General features: G+C 39.0%; 1 protein-coding gene across 2 annotated transcripts in view; it reads right to left on the bottom strand.

Annotated features, from left to right (window-relative positions):
- Positions 1-20,000, bottom strand: part of mier1b (mesoderm induction early response 1b, transcriptional regulator) — a 91,349-nt gene that overhangs the window by 56,704 nt on the left and 14,645 nt on the right. The gene's annotated exons all lie outside the window — the stretch shown is intronic.

Here is a 20,000-nt window from a genome sequence, read left to right as displayed (position 1 = left end):
TATTTATAGTCCTGTCTGTGTAGTGCCATTTTGTCTGGTCTACTCGTTACTTCCCGGTGTTTGATGTCTGTGTCTGCCTTGCCTTGTCCTGCCCTGTCCTGCCCTGATGTCCTAGTAAAGTATGTTTTTGAGTTACATCCTCGTTTCCGTGTTTCCTGTGTCCTCCCTGCTGTGTGCACCGTGACACATACACTACCCGATTTTCTGTGGAATCTGTCAGCTGTAATCTGCAGACTGGCTCTGACTTTCCTTAACTAGCGTCAATTTGTTCAGACTGTAAAATCGGAGGGAAATCAGGGAAAAAATTGCGTAGTGTATTCCAGGCTTAAGTATATGCGCTTCCGACAGACGCGTGCGAGACCGAGCACTTGTGCCACCGTGGGCATTTTCAAAAGACTTTTGCATGCTTTTTTCGTATTGTCAGAAGGCGAAATTAGCCGCGAAATGAACTTGTCTCATTCTGAAGGGACGCAAATTAAACATGATGGTGCAAGCAACCGCGAAGACGAAAGATATTAATTCTGTATATTAATAAAGACCGAAGATAATACCACCGCGATAGATTCTGTATGTAATTAATTTTATTCTACGTTGAGTACACTTTATAAAACCTACAGAGGATGGGACTCAGAGGCCTTCAGTACATGATGCAGTTTGAAATTCAAACTGTAACGTTCATCTGACAGACAAATGGATAGGTGCTAAGCCAAAGGTAATTATAAATGTACTTTTGTTCGTCGTTTTGTCCGTGAAACTTTAAATTTCACTCAAAATTTTAGTTTTTATGTGTTAATTACTTTTCAAATTCGCTTCTTTGTTATTTTACATATCCCTGGTGGCATGAGGTGGTTCAAGATAATGTTACAGTGTCAGGTAAATTTAAATTGGTCTCTAAAACACGTAACTTTACAATAATATATTTAATATTTTATAATATTAGTATAAATATAAAGGTTAGGAATCATATTTGTTTCAAGTGCTTTTTATTGGGGGTAGGGGGGCCTCCAACATGATTTTTGCCTAGGGCCTCCTAATGTCTACAACCGGCTCTGCACTCACTACCTACAAGTTGTATATTACCTCCATCAATATAAAGACATATGTGAATTTTGCACTATATAAAGCATTATGCTTATAATGCAAACTCAATTTTACCATTGCAAACTCTATTGTACCATAACATGTCTTTTTTTCTAAGAAGATCCACCACACCTAGTGGCCACAGGCACAGAGGTGCACAGTTTCTTCTCAAGCTGTGTGCAGGTGGAGGAGCGGGAGGACCGTGGTAACACTAACGACTCGAGTCATGGAGTCGCGAATTGGTGCTGAAATATATGAACGAGCCTACAAAGATGACCATCCAGTCCCTTTTCAGTTTCTGGCAAGAGATGTCAGGTGGACCCAGCAACAAGCCCCCGTCAGAGAGGAGCACCAGCCTCAGTCCAGAATCTGTGGACACTATCTTGTTCTTACATGGCAGCAGTTATATAATGTGCGCATACGTTCCTGTTTGTGTGTGTTTACATGGATGATTTACATGAAATTTAATGAAGTTTAAACTGGCTTTTATTTAAATAAAATAACAAAAAACAATATTTTGGATTTTTATTTAACTAAGGTGGGCAATCTGGGCATGCTGTGATCTTTAACCTCTTAACTGTCACCCCCCTTTTTGAAAACTTTTTGAAAGTGCACTATTTAAAGTTAAATTGTAATAATTCATGAATGCTTTTGAATACAGACTTAAGCTTGGTCTCCTTTTAAAGACGACAATCAGCAGATTATTGCAGAAGTGAAATATTTTCAAAAAACAAAAGTAAAAAAAAGTTATAAAAGTTAAAATTTACTGTAAATAACATGTACGATACTATTATTATTATATATTATATAAAATAAATATTTTACAAAATATATTTTAATCCAGATTTGGCATAAAATTAAAGCTGTATGTCTAAATATGTTGTGTTCCAAATTTGAAGTTGATATAAAACAAATTGAGGTTACTATGCAATTTTGTTTAGGCGTTATAACAAAACCAGCCACCGGGTGCCATTCAAACACCATTGAAGTTTTTTTTATGCACTTTTCTGTAACAAATGGATCAATTTCTCTCTCACTCTTACTCCTATCACAAAATAACTACCAAATATGGAATCCTGAGACTCAGACCTTTCCGATGATATGTATTTTGTCAAGATTATAAAATGTTTTGATTCTATAAGACCGTAATACACTTAGTCACCACTAAGGGGGAGGAGCCCGCTAAAAGATTTTAAAGTACCATTGCTATGGTGACGCAATATCCGATTTCAAAACGGTTTTCACAGGATGAATTTTGAGATTTTAAGCTTTCAAATGATATATAATATATGATGATTACTAAAACATGTGATAGGAAAAAAAGGAAACTAATAGAATTTTTGTGTCAAAGGTCAGCGTTCCTATTATGGTGTATATGTTTTGAGGTGCGCTCTTGTCATAAATTAATCTATTACTGCTCCTACATAATTTTTTATAACAAACAGTGGTGAAATATCTATTTAGGAGTCTTGGACCTTTCCAATGATATATAGTTTGTCATGATTAGATTAGGATTTAATGGTAATATATTGAAGTAAAGTTAGGTGTCCCGTATACGGGACGGTGACAGTGTATTTTTTTACTGTAACTGACAGATTCCAGCCAAAAAAAAAAAAAAAAACCTGGAGTGGGAGGGAATGGGAGTCATTCTTCTGGGATTGGTACGGGACAGCATTTCCCCACAGTTGTCATGGAATTGGGATGGGACGGGAGAGGTTTGAAAATGCACTCTTGTGTCACCCTCTAGTGAGCATGCGTTGACTGAGTGGCGTACCATGATGAGAAATGAACTCTTGACCTGAAAGCTGCTGGTTTGATTCTCACACAGTACAGCTTTTTAGAAGTGTGTGTAATATTGTGTCATATCAATTGTTTTAATGTCCTGGATAGAGATATGGTACTAATATGTATTCCTCTTGGATTAGAAAGAAGTATGTTTTTATACATTCTGTATTCATTCTCATCTAAACTTCTGCTCATATTGCTCATTGCTTCTGCTCATTGCCACCTATACTTCTGAATCGGCTGATTTTCATGTTCATTTCGGTTTCTGCTGGTTTTACTCTTCCTGCTCTGCACTGTGCTACAGCCCCTTATCGCTGCTTGCAGCTATATTTCTCGTTGCCATTGCAGGCTGGTTTATATTCACTGTTAAGAAAAGTGATTAGTGTAGCCTGCTTAAAATAACAGTGAACTTAAAACAACAGGACAAAAACATAGTTAATGACTAAAAATAATCATTTATGTCTAGACATTACTTTGTGAAGACAGTGGCATAATATATTGACAATACATTTTAGCCATATTAAAACAGTAGTCATGTGCATGGGTAAATTTTACCTTCTGGCGCTTTTAGGTATACAGCCCTAGGCTACCGGACTGTATTGCACGCACTGTAGACAGCATTGGAATGAAGTTTTTATAAATAAATGTTATATAAAGAACATAAAATTAAATACGCCTACAAGAAAATATTTTTCTCCATCCCACAAATCTTGTAAGACCATGTATATTATTATTATTATTGGTAATATTTTTATATTTGTTATGTATTTATTTTCCCTTTATTTCAATCCCTTTACTTAACGTTCTGAATAGTTTTGTAAATAAATGCCTACTGTAAATGCTCGACATGCCAATAAAGCTTTGATTAATGTTATACGACTGGAATTTTTACTGGAAGTGCAGTTCAAAGGTTGAATTTAACAATAACCTAATAATTATAAATACCCTAAACCAGAGGTTCTTAATCCTGGTTCTCACAACCCCCACTCTGCACATTTTGTATGTTTCTCTTACTGCTTCAGGGGTTTGTTCCATTCGACTGTAAGTGCCCTGCGAAGTGAACATCTCAGGATATTCTGCCATGATTCTAGTTCGAAAGAAGCGCATATGTTCCATTCAAAGGGTATTAAAGTGCATGAGACGTGATTTCTATGCAAATCACATGATTACGGTTAAATAACCCTTCACACTTCTGGAGTAAGTTTTGTCTTTGTGTGGAGACACTGCAGACAGTGGTGTAGCACAAATCTGTGTTCTTAAGTGAAGTAAACTTCAGCTAATTTCCCGTGTCCAGAGAGTAGAGAACAGTGAACACTATGTAGGGATTATTATGCCAATCTGAACACAGTTAATTCATGGAGCTCTCTTCTAATGAGCTGTTTATCTAAATCAGGTCTGCTAAACAAGAGAGACATGCCAAATATGCAGAGCAGGGGGTCACAAGGACCAGGATAAAGAACCGCTGCCCTAAATCCTATAATTACAAATACTAAAATTATAAATGAATAATTTTAAGTTACATTTGTAAATGAAAACATTACTCATTTATCGTCACATACAGGTGTAAATGCAATCATAAAGTCAAAACTTCATTGGCATAATTGTCAGGTGTTTACAGTAGCTATTTGCAAAATATAAGGTAGCATATTAATAATATTAGCATTACACAGAACGTTAATTAGGTAAGGCAATACACAGACTGAAAGGGGAAATAAGCATAACAGCAAATATAAAAATATAGCCCTAACCAGTTAATATTATATTAATTATTATATTACAGTTAGCCTATATAATATATATACCTGTATATATATATATATATATATATACAACATACACACACATACATACTCACAGGTGCATCTCAAAATTTGAATATCGTGAAGTAAATTTTTTCTTGTAACTTATTTCAAAAAGTGAAACTTTCATATATTTTAGATTCATTGAATGTAACGTAAAACATTTCAAAAGTTTTTTGTTTCAACTTTGATGATTAGAGTTTACAGCTCATGAAAGTCAAAAATCTAGTATCTCAAAATATTACAATATTTCCAAAGATCAATCAAAAAAAGGATTTGCAAAACAGAAAAGTTCAAGTTCTTTAAAGTATGTTAATTTATGCACTCAATACTTGGTCGGGGCTCCTTTAGCACAAATTCCAGCATCAATGAGGTGTGGCATGGAAGCGATTAGCCTGTGGCACTGCTGAGGCACTATTGAGCCTTCAGCTCGTCTGGATTGTTGGATTGACTGTTTCTCATCTTTCTCTTGAAAATATCCCATAGATTCCATATGGGGTTCAGGTCAGGCATGTTGGCTGGCCAATCAAGCACAGTAATATCATGGTCAGCAAAGCACTTGAAAGTGGTTTTGGCACTATGGGCAGGTGCTAAAGTCCTGCTGGAAAAGGAAATCAGCATCTCCATAAAGCTTGTCAGCAGATGGAAGCATAAAGTGCTCTAAAATCTCCTGGTAGACGGAAGCATTGACTTTGAACATGATAAAACACAAAGGACCAACACCAGCAGACGTCACGGACTTCAATCAGCTTGGATTCTGTACCTCTCCAGTCTTCCTCGAGACTCCAGACCTTGATTTCCAAATGAAAAGCAAAATTTACTTTTATCTGAAAAGAGGACTTTGGACCACTGAGCAACAGTCCAGTTCTTTTTCTCCTTAGCCCAGGTAAGATGCTTCTGACGATGTTTCTGTGGCTTGGTAGCCCTTTTCCTGAAGATGTCTGAGCGTGGTGACTCTTGATGCACTGACTCCAGCTTCAGTTCACTCCTTGTGAAGCTCTACCAAGTGTTTGAATCGGCTTTGCTTGACAGTATTCTCAAGCTTGCTGTCATTCCTGTTGCTTATGCACATTTTCCTACCCAATTTCTTCCTTCCAGTCAACTTTGCATTTAACCCTCTGGGGTCGACGGTATTGCCGGCGATACCAGCTCGTTTTTTTAAGATCAGTGCAAAAGACACTAAAAATACTCTGTTGATTTTGGTCACACAAATAAGTGTTATACATCAATCAAAACTGTTAAGTGTCTACTTTTTTGTGTACACTCACGATTACAACAAAACTTTGTGGTTTTGGAAAAAAAAAGAAAACAAACTCTCTCTGCCTTCATCTCTGCGAACTGCTTTTAGAAACACGTCACTAAAATAAAGTATAACTCAGCAAATACTCAACACAGAAACATGGGAGTTATCTCTATAGAAAGCTTGAAGTGTCTGCTTTTAAATGTAAGTGTATTATCAAAAACAAACATTCCGTGATAAAATAATCCGTATGAAACCAACACGATGTTCAGTCTCTCCCGTCTAACTTATTATTTCTAATGCGATCCCACCCCCTCGCGGCACACGCCATTCACATGTAAATAACGTGGAGACGCCCAATATAAACAAAGAGTCAGGAGTTCGCCCAAGACGCGCTGAGTAAAGGCTGGATTTCCCTCAAGAGTTCATCCATAAGAGAAGATTGATCTGATGTGTAAGTAATGTTTCTTTTTTGCATTAGTTAACGTGTTATTGTGACAAACTTGAACACGTTTAGTTGGGTTTTTCCCAAACGATAACATGATGAATGCTACCATCTAAGAATGTTTAGAAGAATGTTTAATGTTCACAAATAGATTTAATAGCATGCTAAACAATAATAATTAGATTCTCAGACATAAAATATCCTTTTTTTATAGTACAAATGGGGTAGTCGTGGCCTAATGGTTAGAGAGTCGGACTCGTAATCCAAAGGTTGCGGGTTTGAGTCTCGGGCCGGCAGGGATTGTAGGTGGGGGGAGTGAATGTCCAGCGCTCTCTCCACCCTCAATACCACGACTGAGGTGCCCTTGAGCAAGGCACCGAACCCCCAACTGCTCCCCGGGCGCCGCAGCATAAATGGCTGCCCACTGCTCTGGGTGTGTGTTCACGGTGTGTGTGTGTTCACTGCTGTGTGTGTGCATGTTGGATGGGTTAAATGCAGAGCACGAATTCCGAGTATGGGTCACCATACTTGGCAGTATGTCACTTCACTTCACAAAGTACATCCTTTTATAGTACAAAGCATGCGTGAGTCTGTGGCTACAGAATCATAACAGCTACTATAAAACCATACATACTAGGCTATATGACTACAAAATCATAGTTGTTTTTTTCTAAACAATAATAATTAGTTTCTCAGGTATAAAATATCCTATAGTACAAAGTACATCCTTTTGTAGTACAAAGCATACATGAGGCTATGGCTACAGAATCATAACAGCTACTATAAACTATTATGACGAGTTTTTGGCTCAAGGTCTGCATATAAAGTCACACCAGAGGTGTTCAGCTGGGATTAGGACTTGACTTTCTGCAGACCAATGAAGTTCTTCCACACTGAGTTCAATCATGTATTTTTGAACCGTGCGTTATACATAGAGGCACTGTCATGTTAGAATAGAAAAGGGTCCTGTCCAAACTGTTGCTATAAAATTAGAAGCACACAATTCCCGAAACTGTTGCTATAAAATTAGAAGCACACAATTCCCTATGTACACACACACACACATATACACATATACATATATATACATACATACATACATATATAGATATATATATATATATATATATATATATATATATATACTGAACAAAATTATAAATGCAACACTTGTTTTTGCCCCCATTTTTCATGAGCTGAACTCAAAGATCTATGACTTTTTCTATGTACACAAAAGGCCTGTTTCTCTCAAATATTGTTCACAAATCTGTCTAAATCTGTGTTAGTGAGTGCTTCTCCTTGGCCAAGATAATCCATCCACCTCACAGGTGTGGCATATCAAGATGCTGATTAGACACCATGATTATTGCACAGGTGTGCCTTTGGGAACAATATGGCAGTTTCAACCGCTGGATAAAGCTGCGAGTCGCATCTCCTCCTTTTTCTGAGGTAAATCCAAAGCTTACTCGCTGCTTTGTTTGCTGTGATGTGGGTGTTTACATGCCAGCGCATTTCACATGGCCTATTGTAATATCAAAAGTGAAAGTAGCTTGTGGGTGTGATCTAATTAGAGGTAATGAAGTGGGAAGGACTGGACATCACATTGGTTTCATACAGATTACTTTATCACAGAATATTTGTTACTTAGTCTAAAAGTAGAAATGTCAAGCTTTCTATAGATATATCTCTCATGTCTCTCAAGATATCTCATTCGCTGAGTTTCAGTTCATTTTAATGACTCGTTTCAAAAAGATATATGCAGAGACTGAGACTGCTGAATGTGCACCCTAATTATTTTATTTATTTTACAAAAGCACAATGTTTTGTTGATATTGTGAGTGTAAACAAATAAAAGTAGACCCTTTACAGATTTAAATGGTGTATAACTCTTATATGTACAATCAAAAATGATGGAGCATTTTAAGTTCTTTTCACTGTTATCATTAAAGGGGTCATATGATGTAGCTAAAAAGAACATTATTTTGTGTATTTAGTGTAATGCAATGTGTTTACGCAGTTCGAGGTTTGCTGCTCCTCTATGTTCTGCCTTTCTGAAACGCATCGATTTTTACAAAGCTCATCATTCTGAGAAGTGAGGTGTGCTCTGATTGCCCAGCTATCCAGTGCATTGTGATTGGTCGAATACCTCAAGCGTGTGATGGAAATGTTACGCCCCTTACCATATTGCGATGCTGTGTCCCGGGGTGATGAGACTTAAACAATAAAACCCACTATAAACAGGTCATTTGTTGCATTCAGTGAGGACATAATTACTGATTATAATGACTCATAGTCTTTTTACACATTGCGCCACACCACACAAACATAACACCATGTCTGCATTTGTAATCATAGAAATACCAAACAAGCACTACTCTACACTGCTCAAAACTCGCGTTTGAATAGTCAGTAGCAAATTATTTGAATATCGAAACATACTTATAGGCTGTGAGTCACCAGACTGTCCTTGCGATGTTGAAATTGCCCCACTTTATAGTGTTCACAGCCATTCATAGTGTTCACATTGTAGGCTACTCTCTCCCAGGATCAGGACACAGTCCTCCGTAAAATGCGCTGCACACACTCGAATATTTGCGTTGTACTGTTCGGGAACAGTGTTGTAAATATAACTTAACCACTGATTTTTAGTTGTGTACTCATTTGGAAGGCCAAACAAAATACTTTCACTTTCAAAATGAAACTCACATCGTCTCCACGACATGGCGGCAGCAACAACAATACTACAGCAAGACTAAAAGTTATGGCTTCTTTCATTGTGTATACGTTTGGGCAGTGTTATGCAAATCTTCCCATACCGTGACGTAGACATGTGGGAGCGAGTTGAATGAGCTGTTTTAGGAGGGTGTGTTTAGACTGTTTCTGATCAAATAAAGCAGTAATTAATGCCATAAAATCATGAGTATCATTTGATTTAAAGGTCAAAAGCTATAGCTTACAAACACAAAAAAAATCATAAACATGACACTTAAATTAAATAATTTTATATATACTGATTTATTCATTAATGTATAATATGTTATTATTATTAAACAAATTATGCGCTCTAATTTTTTTCAGAATTTTTACAACTCTTTTGCTTTAGACGATTTAGAAATGTTAAAACTTAAAATAAAATGTTAAGGTTACCACTGCATATTTCTGGGAAAAAATGCAGAGATTAATATATAGTTTATTTATAGTTATTTTCAAATCTTCAATGTACTGTCATTATAAAATAAATGTATTATTGTTTATTTAATTCTAACAAATAAGTTCTTGTTAAAATCTAACCAAAATAAAAAGTAATTTGCTTATAATTTTTGCACAGGACAGACTTGGTGTTGTTTCCAAACAATAGGAAATATATCGGTATGGGCATCGGCAAAAATTAGTTGGAAAACATTGGCAAAATCCAATATCGTGCATCCCTAGTAACGTTACTGCAGTCCAAATTCAAAATCTCTTTCAAGTGTAGAAATGAGAAAAGAAGTATAATATATAATTGTATGTGAATATAAATTAGACTATATTTATTTGTATTAAATAAACTCCTTAGAAATTTGTCAATCAGCAAATAAAAAGCATTTATGTTAATTTTTCTAAACAAGAAAAAGCATATCATGCTTTGTTTCTAAATGCATATTGATTTCACAGGAAGTTCATCAGCTGCGCTACAGAAAGCAGAGCGAACACTATAGTTAAGAGTCGTTGCTATGGAAATGATACACCATCTTGTCTAGAAGCGGTAGTATTAACACTAGTACACCGGGTGCGAACGGCATCCAGTGTAGAGACAGCGTTAGGATGTGGCAGACCATTTTCTTTTGGAAGTTTCAGCTCATATATCTTTGGTGTAAACTCGCCTTAACCAAACCCCCGAGAACAGCTCAGCGCCCCCCTTTCAAAAACATTGCTTCCAGTGCTCCCCGATGCTCTCCGAACAGCCCCTGGAGGGCGGTACTGCCCACATTGAGAAACACTACTATAGAGCTGTGCCTGTTCCCCGAACTAGAAAATAAAGAAAACGTCCAAACCAATGTAAGAGTAACAATGTAATTGAGGTTCAACAAATAAAAAACAGATATAATACAGATAAACAAATGATAAAGCTTAGCATATTGAATATTAGATCCCTTTCTACAAAAGCACTTTTTGTAAATGATGCGATCACTGACCATAAACTAGATGTGTTCCATTATGCTGATGATATTCAGCTCTATATTCCTTCGCGACCCGATGAAACATACCAATTTGCAAAAATGCAAAGTTGATATCAAAAACTGGATGACTAGCAATTTCTTACTGCTAAATTCAGAAAAAACAGATGTGTTAATTATTAGACCAAAAACTTTTGCATGTAATAACCTAGTTCACTGTCTAATACTTGATGGATGCTCTGTAAGTTCTTCACCATCGGTTAGGAACCTAGGCATACTTTTTGATAGCAATCTTTCCTTCGCAAAAAATGTTTCCAGAATTTGTAAAACTGCATTTTTTTTTTCATCTTAAAAATATATCTAAGTCAATGCAGAACCATTAATTCATGCATTCGTGACCTCGAAGCTAGATTGTTGTAATGCTTTATTGGGTGGTTGCTCTTGGGTGTTTAATAAACAAACTCCAGCTGGTTCAAAATGCAGCAGCTAGAGTTCTTACTAGAACCAGGAAGTATGACCACATTAGCCCGGTTCTGTCAACACTGCACTGGTTCCCTGTTAAACATCGTATACATTTTAAGATCTTGCTAATTACCTATAAGGCCCTGAATGGTTTGGCACCTCAGTATTTGAGTGAGCTCTTATCACACTATAGTCCTTCACGTCCGCTGCAATCTCAAAACTCTAGCCATTTGATAATACCTAGAATATCAAAATCAACTGCGGGCGGGAGATCGTTTTCCTGTTTAGCAGATGGTGCATCAGCAGCTAGAGATGACCTCTACAGCCCTGAACGCCAGCGGAGACCAAGACAATTAGATGAGCCCCAGAGACTGATCCCCAGTGAAAACCCTGTCTCAGACGGCCATCGGGACAAGACCACAGGTACCAGATGAGTCCTTTGCACAACCTTACTCTGCTGCAGCCTAGATTTAAACTGCTGATTTTGTCTGGCCAGAGGAGAATGACACTATTTCAACACGCTATTTCCCCGTCTAAATACTGTAAAGCTGATGTAAAGCCGCCCAGCTTTATATCAAACTGATGTAAAGCTGCTTTGACACAATTTCCATTGTTAAAAGCGCTATACAAATAATAGTGACTTGACTTAATGCTCTCCTCACCGGCCTTCCAAAGAAGACCATTAGACAGCTGCTGCCAGGATTCTGACAAGAACCAGAAAATCTGAGCATATCACACCAGTCCTCAGGTCCTTACACTGGCTTCCAGTTACATTTAAGATTGATTTTAAAGTACTTTTACTCGTTTATAAATCACTCAATGGCATAGGACCTAAATACATTGCAGATATGCTCACTGAATATAAACCTAACAGACCACTCAGATCATTAGGAACGAGTCAGTTAGAAATACCAAGGGTTCACACAAAACAACAGGAGTCTACTTTTAGCTAGTATGCCACCCGCAGTTGGAACCAGCTTCCAGAAGAGATCAGATGTGCTAAAACATTAGCCACATTTAAATCTAAACTCAAAACTCATCTGTTTAGCTGTGCATTTACTGAATTAGCACTGTGCTACGTCCGAACTGAGTGCACTGTATTTTATGTATAATAATTTTCTATTCTTAACAGTTTTAATTCATTTTAAATCAATTTTTAACCCATTTTAAAAGTTATAAATTCCTTGTTTTTATTTTTGTGATTAATATTTATGATTATTTTAATTCATTTTATGTAAAGCACTTTGAATTACCATTGTGTATGAAATGTGCTATGTAAATAAACTTGCCTTCCTGTTATGGAAGGAATATAAAAAGGTAAGGTTTATTGTACAGTGAGTTGGTTCAAGGGAATACCAGGAATGGTGACAATGGCAGAGATCTTGAAGAGTGACAATGGTACTTAGGCTGGATTGCGTGGTTTGTTGACAGGAGCTCGTGGATAGCTGACTTGAATATACTGACAGACAGGGATTCAGGACACGGAGGACAACACTCGGAGAAAGAACAAGAGGTAAGTTCACAGGCAGGGTAGCAACAGATAAGAATCAGCATATACTTGCGTAGAGTCCACTTCGTTGGAACGAGACCGGACATTTGACTGAGGTGAGGTGTGTGGCTTTATAGTGGTGCTTGATGAAGTGATGATGCTGTTCAGGTGTGCTGATTAGAACTCGGGTGATGACGTGCGTTGTGATTGGCTGGGGTGAGAGCCTGGCTGATCTGTGACATTACCCCTCTCTCCACGGCCCGCTCCAGAGGGCCGAAAGTTCTGACGCCGTGGTGGCCTACCTCTTCTTCTAGGGGCTGGACATTCGGGATGGGTCGTATGGAATTCCACCATAAGCGTGGGGTCTAGGATGTCGTCTCTGGGAACCCATGATCTCTCCTCTAGACCATACTATTACCAGTCCACCAAAAATTCCAGACGGCCACCACGGCGCCGGGAGTCCAGGATCTCCTTCACCTTGTATACCGTGCCATCCTCCAGGATCAGTGGGAGAGGGGGTTCCTCGCTTGCACCAGGCTCTGTGGAAGGAGGGTCAGGTGAGTGATAAGGTTTAAGGAGGGACACGTGAAATGTAGGGTGAATACAATATTGTGAGGGTAGCTGTAGTTGATAGGTGACTGGGTTGATTTGCCTTACGATGGTGAAGGGACCAACATATCTGGGACTTAGCTTCTTTCAGGGCAGGCGCAGCTTGATGTCCCTGGTTGGCAGCCAGACCTTCTGTCCCGGTTGATACTGTGGGGCCTCGGACGTCCGAAGGTCTGCTGTCATCTTGCGCCTGCGCACTGCTCGCTGGAGCTGATTGTGAGCGTCGTCCCAGACCCTCTCGCTCTCCCAGAACCAGTAGTCGACTGCAGGCACTTCTGATGGCTCCCCTGACCAGGGGAATAAGGGTGGCTGGTAGCCGAGCACGCACTGGAAGGGAGTGAGTCCAGTAGCCGCTTGACGGAGAGAGTTCTGGGCGTACTCGGCCCAGCCAATAAACTGGTTTCAGGAGTCCTGGTGGCCATGGCAGAAGGTTCGCAGGAATCGGCCGATCTCCTGGATCTTCCTCTCCGTCTGCCCGTTCGTCTGTGGGTGATAGCCCGATGACAAACTCACGGTCACATCTAGGAGCTTGAAGAAACTCTTCCATACACGGGAGATAAACTGTGGACCACGATCAGATACTATATCCTCAGGAAGGCCGAAATATCTGAAGACATTATTAAAGAGGAGTTCTGCCGTCTGTGAGAAGACCCTTGAGGGGAATTAATCTACAGGACTTGGAAAATCTGTCCACAATAACCAGGATGCAGGTATTTCCATCGGATGCGGGTAGATCCGTCACGAAGTCCACTCCTAGATGCGACCATGGACGAGTGGGAACGGGCAGCGGAAGGAGTTTGCCTGCTGGTAGGTGGCGAGGGCTCTTGGTCATGGCGCAGCTAGCGCATCCCTGAACGAACCTTCTCACGTCCCTGGCCATGCTGGGCCACCAGTATTGATCCTTCAATAGCGAGAGAGTACTGTTGGTCCCTGGGTGGCCAGTGCCCAGAGATTCGTGAGCGGTGCGAATGATGGTAGTGCATTGCAGTCTGGGGATGTACTGCCTGTCTGGAGGACAGCCCGGCGGAGTGGCAGTGGAGGCATTGGCAGGAGTTGCGGGTCCAGGTTTCCACTGAATGGGACATGCGAATACCTTCTCTGGGATTATTGTTTCAGGGGTGGATTCGCTTTCCTCGGGAGCATGAATACGGGACAAGGCATCTGCTTTGGTGTTCTTAGATCCAGGGCGGTAAGAATTGGTGAAATCAAAGCAGGTAAAGAAGAGAGCCCAACGTGCTTGCCGGGGATTAAGTCGTTTGGCTTCCTTAAGATATTGCAGGTTCTTGTGGTCAGATAGGATGGTGAATGGATGCTGAGCACCCTCCAACTAATGCCTCCATTCCTCGAGGGCGAGCTTGATAGCTAAGAGTTCTCGGTTGCCGATGTCGTAGTTTCTTTCCGCCGGGCTGAACTTCTTGGAGAAGGCGGCAGATGGATGGAGTTTGGACGGGTTCCCCTGCTGCTGGGATAAGACGGCTCCTACTCCTGAAGTGGAGGCGTCGACCTCCACTATGAATGGTCTCTTGGGATCAGGATGCACGAGGATAGGCGCGTGTGTGAAAGCTTCCTTCAGCTTCTCAAAGGACTCTGTGGCAGCTGGGGTCCAGGACAGAGACTTGGGCCTTTTTCGGAGCAGGTTCGTGAGGGGACTGGTAATGGAGCTATAACCCTGGATGAATCTTATATAGAAATTTGAAAAACCTACAAATCTTTGGAGCTCCTTGATCGTACAGGGCAGGCTACTCGGATGTGGCCACTGTCTCCATAGTATAAACAAAGACCTTCCTTCAATCGCCTCTGCCGCTCATGAATGTAAGGTGAGTACGATCTGTCTGCATGGGTTCCGGGCTAGGTTCTGGAGGGAGACTGACCTCGAGGGTGGTGAACGGGAGGAGGACAACGGGCTAGAGATGGTAAGTCGTTGAAACAGGATTGCATGCGTGTGGAGACATGGATGGATTGCTGGATGAATCTTTCTAATCCACAGGAGTCATCTAAACTGGCGAGTTGCAACCGCAATCTGGGCTCAAGACCTTGACGGTAGGTAGTGATCAATGCTCTTTCGTTCCACCCACTAGCCGCCGCCAGGGTTCTGAATTGCAGGGTGTAATCGAAGATAGAGCTGGTTCCCTGGCGGAGGTGGTAGAGCTGCTCACTAATAGCAGGATCTCCATCTAATCACCCGAACACTTCTCAGAAGTGAGTGGTGAAACTCTGCTAAGACTGGGTAACAGGTCCTGATTGAGAGAAGATAGTTTCAGCCCATTGCAATGCTTTACCAGAGAGAAGTGAAACGATGAAGGCGACTTTAGACGTTTCTGTGAGGAACAGATGCGGTTGCATATTGATATGGAGAGAACATTGTAGTAGGAACCCGTTGCACTCTTCTACCACACCAGTGAAGGGGGATGGTCTGGCCATGGGACTGTGAATCATGGGTGGTGAAGGAGTCGTGGTTCCGGTGACCGGTGTGCTCGACGGTGCAGAAGGTGATGGTGGAACAAGAACTCGTCGGAGGTGATCCACGAGCCCCTGAAATGGATCCGGGTTACTCATCTGTACTGTCGGTGTGGTCCGGTCTTCTGTTACGGAAGCATCATTTTCTATTCTTAACAGTTTTAATTCATTTTAAATCAATTTTTAACCCATTTTAAAAGTTATAAATTCCTTGTTTTTATTTTTGTGATTAATATTTGTGATTATTGTAATTCATTTTATGTAAAGCACTTTGAATTACCATTGTGTATGAAATGTGCTATGTAAATAAACTTGCCTTCCTGTTATGGAAGCAGACGGACACACAGGAATATAAAAAGGTAAGGTTTATAGTACAGTGAGTTGGTTCAAGGGAATACCAGGAATGGTGACAATGGCAGAGATCTTGAAGAGTGACAATGGTACTTAGGCTGGATTGCGTGGTTTGTTGACAGGAGCTCGTGGATAGCTGAACGCCACACACCTCGACGCTTCGTCGTGACTTGAAGGAACTGACAGACAGGGATTCAGGACACGGAGGACAACACTCGGAGAAAGAACAAGAGGTAAGTTCACAGGCAGGGTAGCAACAGGTAAGTATCAGCATATACTTGCGTAGAGTCCACTTCGTTGGAACGAGACCGGACATTTGACTGAGGTGTGTGGCTTTATAGTGGTGCTTGATGAAGTGATGATGCTGTTCAGGTGTGCTGATTAGAACTCGGGTGATGACGTGCATTGTGATTGGCTGGGGTGAGAGCCTGGCCGATCTGTGACACTTCCCTTGCCTTGGGATATATCTGAACAGGTCCCCTTTCTAAACAACCCTGTTCTAGCTACCAAAGAGTAAAGTTTGTACTAGTAGGTAGTACTAGTTTGCAAAAGTATGTTTTTAACGTATTCTCAATTATTTAACAAACGATTTGATTGACTGCAGTGGTTCTAGAGGCAAAGTTTTTCGGAATGAGGAGGTCTATCATATGATACGAATATTGTGTGTATGCATGCAAAACTGCACAATATACAATTGTTTATGCCATTGAAAATGCGATATCACACCCCCCAGATTTCTTTCAAATGTCTCGGACCTTTAGGGCTGTGAGTCAAACAGGTAATTATTGATATGCACTCTTAAGGGAATCTTTCTGCACTGGTTTGGTTCAGATTGGGTGAAAAACCTAGGACTAGTTTGCAAAAGTAAATCTCAAAAATCTTAAGGTTTTCAGCTACAAGATATAAAACAAAGCAATTGCCCACCAGCGGTACAGTGTGGGTTAAGGGACTTTACCATCAACATACCTAATTCCAAGTAAAGTTGAATACTGAATAGACCACAAGACTGCATGCACTGTCTGCAGTTTTTGAAATATCTATTGCATAAGATAAATATTTAAGCAAACATAAGCAAAAAATAAAAAATAAAATAAAAACAGCTAAAATAGAGTTGGACAGAACCAATGTAAGTTCCCATTTCAAAATCAGGTATGATCACAGCAGTCAGTGACGCATTAAGCCTTTGCGGGGCTCTGGGTTAACGCAGCTTTGGGTGCCCTCCCTGTGATTGGGATAGTCAAGAGTGAAAATAGACGTTTGTTCAGCATCAATCTCAGTGCATGCTTTTTGACGCAATCGACCCGAGTTCGAGCCGAAGTTTTGCCGAACTTTTTTCTCCCTTTTCAAATGTCATATCGCATCGAAAAGGCATTTATTTTCAATAAAAATGAAAGAAATAATCAAAAAGTTTAAAATAAAGTATCGGGTAGGGTTAGGGTAGGTGTAGAGAGGGCTTTATTGTCCCAATAAAGTGGCATCCATTTAATAATTTGAATTAAATCTATAATTTACACTCAAACACAATACGTTATTATTGCATACTGTTTTATAATTACTACAATACTGAGATGCAGATTAATGCCACTGTTTGCAATAAGTAGTATAAATTAGTGTTGTCACGATACTGGAATTTCTAACTTCGATACGATACCTTGAAAAATACCGATATTCAATACCATTTTCGATACCACAGTGAAAAAAACTGCCACAATATTACGGGGGTAATTTTTTTAATTTAAAGATAAATGTAACAAGTCGAGAACATGCGGTATATTTTACATGAACAAAAAAATGTCTTGAGGTACTGCATTTGTTGATTTATTTATTAATCTTTTATTAATCTTAGTTAAATGTTAATTGAAACTAACGTTTACTAATACATGTACTAATTAAAATCCAAAGTTCTATTTGTTGATATTCTCATTTGCTTCATAACCAAAATATTTCCAGATAAAGGGCCCTATGAAATCCGTTTTATTTTTCCCCAAATTCAGTTTTATTTTTTTCTACATTCAATTTTTTCCATTTTAATTTTTCTGGATTCCGTTTTTTTCCGTTTGAATTTTTCTGGACTCTTTTTTTTTAATGGTAAAATTAAATGCTATTAATCTAAAAGCATGTCTAATTCATTAAAATCATGAAAATTATACAATTTAGCATTTAATTTATTAAAAGTGTAACAAAAATTACATGTTTAGGGCCGTATTAAATGTTTTATTTTTTTCTCACCTTATGTTTTATTGTTACCAAATTCTGTGTTTTAGCATGTCTATTATTTGAATGCATACAAACAAATTTTATTTATTCTTACAGTAGCCTTATGAAATGTGTTTTCCCCCTCAGAAATTCTGTGTTGTGTATTTAAATTTTACTGGACATCAGATGAAGGCATAAAACAATTTTAATTCATTTATATTTGAATTAATGAAAATTAAACATTTACATTTTTGGCAAATGAAGGGGATTTACTATTAAAATTAAAATATTTTGTGATTATTTCTTAAAAAAAAATTAACAGTAGTAGTAAGTAGTAGCATTATGTACATTCTACTAAATAATAGTAATATAGCCTATTTCTAGGCTAAGTTAAACCAAACTTTTATTTTGACGGGTTGCCGTGAATACTTTTAAAGTTCCGTGTGTGTATGATATGACGCTAGTTTTACTCAAATTAAATGGTAAAATGCTCGTAAAGTGCCTTTCAGATCAGTTCTGGAGATATTGTTGATGTATTTATGTCCTCATTGAGACGCAGACGCTGAAATCACCGCGAGCGCCACATAAACAAAACCGCACGTGCAGCACATTCACACAGAGACGCGCAGAACATGCAGGATTCATATTTAAATCGACTTTTGCAGCTTAATATTTACAGATACTAGTCCATATCGCGATTTGATTTAAGTGTAATGACCTACTTTTGATTAATTAATCCAAACTTTGACAAATTCCGTGACATTCCGCGTTAAACTGTAAATTCCATTTTTATGACTGGATTCCGCGATTCCGTGCGCGTTCTCTGCATCACGGAGATCATAGATCCCTACAGATAGCACTCCTGCTGTGTTCTTTAACAACCAGAGCAGTCATCTTTCTATTCACTTCACTTTTGCTATTTAACCAGAGCGAAGGAGACGAGTCACGTGTGGTGCTTGTCCACGAGCTTTTGGAGAGAAGTGAAAGTGACAGCTCGGCTAGTATCGGTGTATCGATACTTCGGGAAATTAATATTGGTACCGTTCAGATATTTCAGTATCGATATTTATCGAAATATCGATATTTTTGACAACACTAGTATAAATAGCAGAAAATCTTGATATTTTAACATTGTGTAAATAGAATCTATAGCTATTTGCACAGTGTAAATAGCATATACTTAAAAAATGCTGCTATTTTCACTTAGTGTAAATAGCATCTATTGCTATTTGCACAGTGTAAATGACATCTATTGCTATTTGCACTTAAGTGTAAATAGCATCTATCGCTATTTACACTTAGTGCAAATAGCCGCTGCCTAAAAAGAATAACATCAGTAAACTCAAAAGATAATTTAACATACAAAGTTTAAAAAGCCAAGGTAAGAATATAAGATTATATAATAAGATTTCAATTTAGTTTTAAACTCATATAAAGAATTTGAAGCTTTCACACATAAAGGAAAGTTATTTCATAGCCTCAGTCCAACTATTGCAAATAGTAAAAGGTAGGTTGTATGTTTTCTAGCTGCATGTTGTGCTTACGATCAATAATCACATCTTTGCATTCGACCAAACTCATTTTCAGAAATCAAAACATGAGTCTTACTCGCTGTGAAGCCGGAACGACTAGGCGGCAGAGGTCCTAAAGCCTTCCTTGAGTGGCTGCATTCATAATTCAAACAATGCTTTGGAAAAATAATAATTTAGTTGTTATTTGTATTGGTCTAGGTGGTCATACAGCCTATGCCTGCAAAACGGGACAAACTGATGCCTTAAATAGGGACGATTCCGTATTATACGGAACGGTTGGCAACCTTAAAAATGTAAAAGAGAATTGACTCGTGGGCCCCTAGTGTTTGGGGCCCTGGGCTGCAGCCCATCTTGCCCATTAGCATAACGCAGTCCTGACAGCAGTATGCACATAAATA

This window comes from Barbus barbus (assembly GCF_936440315.1).
Source record: "Barbus barbus genome assembly, chromosome: 26".
In the NCBI taxonomy this organism is placed as follows: Eukaryota; Metazoa; Chordata; class Actinopteri; order Cypriniformes; family Cyprinidae; genus Barbus; species Barbus barbus.
Note: the sequence above shows the minus strand (reverse complement) of the source record. Positions and strands in the feature narration are given on the sequence as shown.